This window comes from Musca autumnalis, unplaced genomic scaffold (assembly GCF_047663935.1).
Source record: "Musca autumnalis isolate F117 unplaced genomic scaffold, ASM4766393v1 scaffold_1, whole genome shotgun sequence".
NCBI classification, from domain to species: Eukaryota; Metazoa; Arthropoda; class Insecta; order Diptera; family Muscidae; genus Musca; species Musca autumnalis.
The window spans coordinates 254772834-254781919 of record NW_027411644.1 but is presented as its reverse complement, the minus strand read 5'-3'; positions in this window follow the sequence as shown (position 1 = coordinate 254781919).

Sequence of the window (9086 nt, the reverse complement as noted above, 5' to 3'; positions counted from 1 at the left end):
ATAGAATTATGAGTATTTAATATACATATTTATATGTATATGTATGTATGTACATGTAGTGATTAGACAATTATGAACTGTGAAATTTAAAATAATAACAATAGCAATATACTCAATTTGATGAACTAATAGAGTTCAAATAAACAAAAAATATAAAATAAAAAATATTTTCTATACTTTGCATCTCGTATAACCTTTTCCAGCAGGATGTTGAGAGAACACATGAAAGGCTGTCTCCTTGTCTTAAACCTCTTTTGGTTCTAAACACTTTGGAGAGGTTATTTCCTATTTTAACTGAGGACCGAGTAGCAGTTAATGCCATTCTACAAAGCCCAATAAGCTTTGCGGTGATACCAAATTCAGGCATGGCTTGGAATACCTTTGAGCATAGGGGGCTGTTGAAGGCTGCCTTATAATCGACAAAAAGGTGGTACGTGTCGATCTGCATCTCTTGGTTCTTCTCCAGGATTTGCCGCAGGGTAAATATCTGGTCAATAGTGGATTTGCCAGGTCTAAAGCCGCATTGGTATGACCCAATTATTTCGTTGACCCTAGGCTTTAGTCGTTCGCACAATATACCGGACACTATCTTGTAGGCAATAGGAAGAAGACTTTTGCCCCTATAGTTTGAGCATACAGTTTTATCTCCTTTCTTGTGCTCAGGGCACAGTATGCTCAGGCTCATAAGGTACGCGTTCTTCCTGCCGATGGTGCCAACTAGCTGGTGCATACACCTTATCAGTGTGTCGTCTCCGGCTTTGAACAGCTCGGCTAGTAAGCCATCGGCTCCTGCTGCCTTATTATTCTTTTGCCGGTTTATTGCTGTCTTTACCTTATCTTGGCTGGGCGGTATACATTCAATACCATCTTCTGGGATTGGATATGTGGTATATTCGTCGTCTACGCTACTATTGGATACGAACAGGTTGTATCAGTTACCAAATTACCTTGCTGGTCTCTACCAAGCCATCAGTTTGATGTTTCACTATTTAGTAGGACTTCATTCTGGATCCTGTACATCACGATTTTTTTCACACTCCCGCTTTTCCATTTGTCTCTTTTTCCTGCGGATAAGACGTTTCTCCTCTCTTCTTTTCTCCCGATACCTCTCTTGTGCGCTATACCTTAATACTGATTGTAGAGTAGCCCTATATGCCGCATTTTTCTCTTCGGTAGCAGCACGACACTCCCGGTCCTACCATGGTTTCCTTGGTGGAGGTCTCTGTTATCCAAGTATGAATTTTGCGGCTGTTTGCATGGAGTGGGCAATATTATGCCATTGTGTTGTTATGTTATCGGGACAAGGAGTGCTCTCATTAAGCAATTGGGCTAGTTGAGTGGAATATGTTGTGGATATATGTTGTGATTGCAGCTTACCGATGTCAAACTTTCGTGTTGTGTCTGTTCGTACTTTGTTCGCTACGTTTAAACGGGTATGTACCTTTGCTGTAACAAGGTAGTGGTCCGAGTCTATGTTTGCTCCTCGGAACTAACGTACATCTAACACGCTCGATGAATGTCTCCCATCTATCACAACGTGAGCATTTTGATTTCTGGTGTTCTGATCCGGAGACAGCCAGGTGCCCTTATGAATGTCGAGATGCTTAAATCTGGTGCTGCTAACTACCATGTTTTTTGCCGCTGCAACGTCTATGAACCTCATACCATTGTCAGATGTTTCACTGTGGAGACAGAATTTCCCGAGTGTTGCGCCAAAGATATTCTCCTTTCCAATTTTGGCATTAAAATCGCCAAGAATAATTTTAACGTCATGGGCAGAACAACGGTCATATGTTTCTTCTAAGCGCTCGTAGAATATATCTTTGGTCTGATTGTCCTTGTCTTCAGTGGGAGCATGAGCGCAAATAATGTTGATCTTGAAGAATTTGTGCTTTTATCCGTATTGTAGCTAGTCTATCATTCAATGGGGTGAAGCTGGAGACCAGATGTTTTAACCTCCAACGAACTACAAATCCGCAACAAAACACATGCTTTGTGGCATGGCAGCTTTAATACAGTGTTGTTGTGACGCTTTTCCCAACCTATCGTATTTCCTGTATGGCAGTAATGTCGGCCTTGTACTTTTCAAGGACATCTGCCAAAGCGTAAACTGCACCTACTCTATAAAGAGTGCGAACATTCCAGTTACAGATTCGCAGATCATGGTCCTTAAAACGTTTGCGGGGGTCGTCAACTTTAGAGAGGTTTGTTTTTCTTTTTTTCGTTTTTTCATAGTAGGATGCTTTCTCTAGGGGATGGTTACCAACCCGACCAAACCCAAGCACAGTGCTCTTGAACCAACTTTAAATGATAGGAGCTTACACCTGGGAAGTTTTTGCGAATTCTGAAACCACAATGTTCATAGATGAAAAAATCAAAAAACAAGAATAAATCGCGGTCAAAGTTAACATTTTTTGGTTTATTTTAGGTTTTCGCGATTTGCTTGGAAGCCGCTAGTCCTATGGAAAGAAAATGTTGTAGCTGTGAAAATTCTGTAAAATATTGACCTTTATGATATTTTCGTAGGTTTTACAATGTCATGTACGGTGTGCCTTAACTAAGTTTAAATGAAAACCGCATACACCAGGGAAGCTTCTGAAGATTCTGAAAAAGCTATGTTCATGGATGCAAAAAATCCAAAAACAAGAAAAATCGCTGGAGGGATTTTTAAATAAATCGCGGTCAAAGTTTACATTTTTAGATTTATTTTAGGTTTTCGCGATTTTGCTTGGAAACCGCAACTTTTGGTGGAAATGTTTTGTGACCACTGAGAACCTAAAATGTGAAATTACAGGTAGTTCGGTCCAAAATGTAAAATTCTCAAAAAAACGAAAATCGGGAGGTACGGTTATATTTTTGGTCGAGATATTTTGTGGCCACAGGGAACCTCAAATGTCAAATTACAGATAGTTCGGTCCAAACGTGTTGCTAAAATGTGCAAAATACCGAAAATCGGGAAGTATCGTTATATGGTTGCTATACCAAAACATGAACCTATATTTATTATTTACAACCTCAAATGTCAAACACAGCCACTTGGGTTAAAAATCTTAGCTAAAATCCTCAAAATACCCAAAATCGGGAGGTACCGTTATATGAGGGCTATAACAAAACATGGACCTATGTTGACAACATTTGGTGGATATTGTTTGTGACCACTGGGAACCTCAAATGTTAAATTACATGTAGTTCGGTCCAAAAATGTAGCTAAAATCCAAAATAACGAAAATCGGGAGGTACCGTTATATGGGGGCTATACCAAAACATGGACTTATGTTGACGATTTTTAGTGGAGCTATTTTGTGGCCATTGGGAACCTCAAACGTTAAATTATAGGTAGTTCGGTCTAAAAATATAGCTAACATCCGCAAAATACCGAAAGTTGGGAGGTACCATTATATGGGGGATATACCAAAGCATGCACCTATGTCGATGATTTTTGAAATACAAGTTTTTGATCACTAGGAAAGCTAAAGCACGGGTGCCACCGTGGTGCAATGGTATGCATACCCGCCTTGCACACATAAGGTCGTGGGTTCGATTCCCCGGCCAGGCAACATCAAAACACTTTTCAACGTTGGCAAAATACCCCTAATGTTGGCGACATTTCCTGAGTATTTCAGCCATGTAAAACTTCTCTACAAAAGTGGTGTCTTAGACATGCCGTTCGGACTCGGCGATGATATGAGAGAAGTCTCCCTTGTCCCTTATAGGAGAGCTAAATGTCAAATGATTATTTGAATGCGTTACAATCGGAAAAACAAACAAAAAAAGTAAAAAAGTATCAGTCGGCTTTGCCGACAGAGATATACCCTCAGCCTGTGTATATTGAAACAATTTTTCCCAAAATACGTATGTATTTAAGAGGTTTTAAAAATTTTGGGCGTTTGAACCGACAAAAATGTTGATTAGGATTAAAGATCAAAAGTTTTGTGGAGAAGATACTAAGAGGAATGGATCGACATTTACAGTTATGGAAGTGGATCTCCAGACACAACATATGGTGCTATATGGGGTTTTTACACTTTTCGGGCTGTTTGTTCAAGTATGGTCTTGCCCCTAAAAAACTTTTACCATCGTAATTGAGGCAGCGAATGCAAGTTGCTTCAACAAAAATCAAAGTGATTCGGTATCAGGTCTTAAAGTGAACTTATCCGAAATTTTGTGTGGGAGGTACCGGATGGAGTGGACAAATATAGTCCATATTTGAACCTGATCTATATATTTGGATATAATATATGTGTAAAGTATAGAACAATTCGGCCACTCCCTTCAAGAGTTACCGTACGAACAGTTTTTCCGAACATTTTTGAACTTTTGTGGGGAAGGTACCTGAAGGATATGGCTTATCTTCAAACTTAAACTATGTTTGGACAAAATATTACTAAGTCCAAATTTTGGAGCGAATCGTCAGATCCGATCGAGAGTTTTCTTGCGCTCCAACCACCTAACACGGTGTCATAGGGGTTTTTGCAACTTTCAGGCTATTTTTTCAGGAAGTATGGACTTTCCCCTGATGAAACTTGTACCATCGTGTGGGGGCAGTGAATACAAGTTGCTAAAACAAAAACCAAAGCGATTGGAGAGATGGCCCTAAACTGAACTCTTCCGAAATTTTGTGTGGGAGGTACCCGAACGAGTGGACCGATTGAGCCCATATTGAAACCTTATTTAAGTCTGGTACACGTTCCACGACGGGTATGGACCAAATCGGTTACTCTCTTCAAGAGTTATCGTGCGCACAAATTTTCCGAACATTTTCGAACTTTTGTGGGGGAGGTACCGGAAGGAGTGGACCGATATAGCTCATCTTCGAACTTAAACTAAGTTTGGACAAAATATTACGAAAGCCAAAATTTGAACCGAATCGGTTCATCCGTTCGAGAGTTATCGTGCACTCCAGTCAGACAGACGGACGGACATATCAACTCCAAATTGTCTGAAACACATTTCGTCCAAACATACTTGGGGTCTAAAACCATGTTGCTTAAAATTCCGCGTCTACTTATCACTAATCAAATTTGATGATTTTGTGGCATAGGAAAAATTGCGAATTTGCGAAAACATTGATAAGTGCAAAGTGAAAAGTTTTGTGGAATAGGGCCCTGACAGATATTAGATATGTGGCAAGGAGTAGAATCTACCAACAGGTTTGCTGGTATTTAATTGGCTGAAACGTTAATTTTGACATTTCTCCCAGAATTTTTGCAATTTCTAGTTTTTCTCTAGCCATTTTTACAGTTTGCTTTTTGGTTAATTTCACCACTAAAAAGAACGGAAACACAATTACTTTGTGCAATAGTTTATCCAGCAGGCCAGTTTCTGAAATTTTACGAAAGTTGACCAGCAGTTCAAAACATTCCAAACTCCAAAGCTATGGCGCTACAACTTCTAAATTAAATTAGGTCAAAACTGAATTTTCAAATAGCAGCAGCAAAAAATGTTCATATTTACTGTCTTCATAAATATTAAAATTTATGATCGATAGGTTTTAAACAATATAGTGTTCTTTTATTTTACATTAATTACCAGTTAATATTGATTGAGTATCAAACTAAAAAAGTAACCATACAACAAAACACGTGAATCCCCAAAGTTGTAACATGGGAATCTTCCACCAAAGTTAGTCTTTCAATAGAGACGTCACAATCAATCTTTGGTTAACGATTTTTCTTCTTTTGTCTTTTCTCCTCTCTTTGGTTAATTTTATGTTTATTTTTTTAAGAAACGTTTCATCATAATCCGCCGTACAGTAGCTTGTCTTTGTCAATGGCAGCCACCAGTAGCCAAAAATTCTGCCTATTTTTTTCAATGTTACCACTACAGATTGTTGTTGATTGTTATGACAAAATTGATTGTCATGATTGTTTTCATTTCTTTTTTCCTCCATATCTAAGAAGATTTCATTGGATGGTGGTCTGTCTCTTTTTAGTATTCTTCTTTACTAGAAAACTGCTACTTTGCCAAACCGGGAATCAAATATTAATGGTGTATTAATAACATAGAAGTGAGAGTGTATCTGTGTGTTCCATGTGTGACATAACTTCTTCAAGTTCTATTATATCATAATTGTATAAAGAAATTTTGAGAGAGAAAACACTTTAACAAGAACTTTAAAATGTTATTATAATAGTCTGGAAAAGAAATGTTCGGTAAAATTGTTATATTGTAACAACAAATGACAACGAATGTTTCTCCATGGCTAACATCCAGGTATGTCCGCTTAAATACAATGCCCCCTAATGGGTTAATATTGACTTTCAACAATTTCAATGTTAATTGAATGATTTAAGACAATATCAAATTTCAAAATCATTCATAATTGGAAGTGTTTTTTATCCAAAACTTTTACATAATTATAAAATCCATAATCATGAACAATTAAATTATTTTTTACTATGTGTCGTTTGTGTGTTTATTAACAACCAAAATAAACATTTTTAACGCTCTGTCACCTGTGCAGCGATTAGTTGGTTATAAAAAATGCTAATGACATTCAATCATCCCAATATTTATGGCATATTATGAAGAAGAAGTAAAGAAAACAGAAATATTATAATGGTTCGAAACTAGAGGGCCTGTGGAAATAAAAAAAACATATAAAATTGCTGTGATTTAATTGGTCCATTTTTTATACCCTCAGCCTTTAGGCTAACGAGGTTATATACACTTTGATACGACCAAAAATGTGCCTCATCGAAATAATGGTTTTAGCCCACAAGTATGTTTGAACGAACTTTGTTTCAGACAATTTGGAATTGATTTAGCCATGTCCGTCCGTACATATGTCTGTCTGGCTGGCTGATGCGCACGATAACTCTCGAACGGATCAACTAGGGATGGCGATCCCGAATCCTGAAAACCCGTGTTTTTTCTTTATATGTTCTACCCAGTAAAAATTCGGATCCGTTAGTCATTATGTAACCCATTACAAAGTAATGTATACACAAATAACTACTTATATTACTCCTTACTATGTAATGAGTACGTTGGCACAGAGCTTGTGTGTCCGACTACAAATCCCAGGGTTGTGTTCAACGCTCACCGTCGGCAGGGTACTTTAAAAAAAAAAAAACAATGAGCAGTTGCTGTTGCACATGTACGCGTATAAACAACTTTTTAACAACTTTACTCATTGTTTATTTTACAACAATTTCATTTGTTTGTTTTATTGTTGATACAAAAACAAAAGAAATTTAAACAATATCGATAGTTGTTAAAAATTACAGAATAGGCCTACTGGCCTAGTGTGTAGTGTGTTAGACTACAATGCAGAAATTCGTGTGTTCAAATCCAGGTTCTGGATTCTTGTTCTATGAAAATTTAAAATGAAAAATATTTCCTTTATAATTTTTTTCATTTGACAGTTTTTTCTTTTATAAAAGTTTTCATTTCATATTTTCATAGAAACAGAATGGACCCCAAAAAAATAAATAAAAAAATATGAAGTGTGTTGAAATTGAAAACAAATTCCTCAACTGTTCTAAAAATAGAAAATAATTTTTTTTTTAATTTACAGCTTATTTTTCAACTTCTAGTGGCCATGAAATAACTAGTTAATCTAGTGGTTATATTGATCATAGAATAACTAGCTATTCAGTGCGACATACCCTTGTTAAAATAATGGGTTAGTAGGGGATTTTGTAAGTAGTTACGACTACCTAAAAGTACTATAAAAACTCATTATTTTGGAAGGATTTTTTTGCTGGGTAAAAAGTTGTTTATTGAAATCTTAGGTACTATTTGTAGTTGACTGTATCCTTAATTTTTGGGCGGTTCTGTGGATCAGAATAGGAGGAAAAATTATAAAAATCTAATATTTTCAAAAGTTCCAGAAAGTTGTTTGCTGATATATTTGCTAAATTATTGTGGTTGATTGTTTTCTTGAATTTTAAACGGTTTAGTATCTATGGAGCGGAAACAGAGAAAAGAGGATAAAATTGGCATTTCTTTTCCTCTTTTGGCAATTAAGAACCGTTTCTACAGAGTTCGTATGTTCTAGAAAGTTGTTTATTGAGATCTAAGGATCATTTTTCTAGCTGGTTATTTGCTTCAATTTTGATCGGTTTTATATCTGCAGACTGAAATCCGAGAAAAAATTATAATGGAAATTTAACCTTAACGATTTTGACCTTGAAGATGAGGTTGAATGGATTTTAGATTTTCACAATTATTATTCTTTAGGACGACAGCAACAGCTTGTGCTTCCACGAATAAACCCAAATTTCTAGGGGTTTAGAAGATATGTGCCTGACAAAATGATCCCTTTTGACATCAAAGCCTAAGGTTTATGGGGGCCCATAACCGCGAAACTTGAGGTAATAGGGAAAAACACGGGGACATGTATCTTCTTATTTTTGCTCTTCTATCACGATGTGATGTCAGTATATGGTTAATAAACCATGACTTAAAGAATGGCACACAGTGTAATTGATCATTTCCGCCACGAGTAATTGAGTTTCTCAAAAAAAATAGTTTGAATTAAAAGCTTTGTTCCTTTACTTTTTTAATGGTAAGAGTGGTAAAAGAGAAAAGTGTCAAAATTGTTCAAAATTGCTCTCTCATGAACATTTTTACCAGAAAAGTAAAGGAACGGAAAAATGGTAGATCCGGCAGCAATGTCAGAAAAAAAAACATACAAAAATCAATTTTCGTCTTTTAATTCACAGTTTTTAATTTAGTGTTGTCACTGTTCGACTTTTTCTTCGGTTTTTCGTCCATTTTGTGAAATAATCGTCAAACAAAAGTCGAAAAATCAGTTCTGCCATTTTCTACCTGCAGAAATTTTGCTGGTAGCCTGTGGTAGAAGAGAAAGCCATTTTCGCTCTCTCTCCCCTCTCACTCTCTTAAAAATTGCTTCCAGTTTTGCCACTTTTCGGGGTTAAGGAACGCTTTGCAGGTTAAAAATGGTAACAAATGGTTAAAATGGTAACCTCAGGTAAGTAAAGGAACACAGCTAAAATTGTAAGGAAAGCGCTGTGATATTTATTTTTTTTATTCAAATACTATTTTAATTGGATCAATTTATTTCATTTTTCAGAAAAAAAACAATATTTTTACTTTACAAAATACTCCTATAGCGGCAA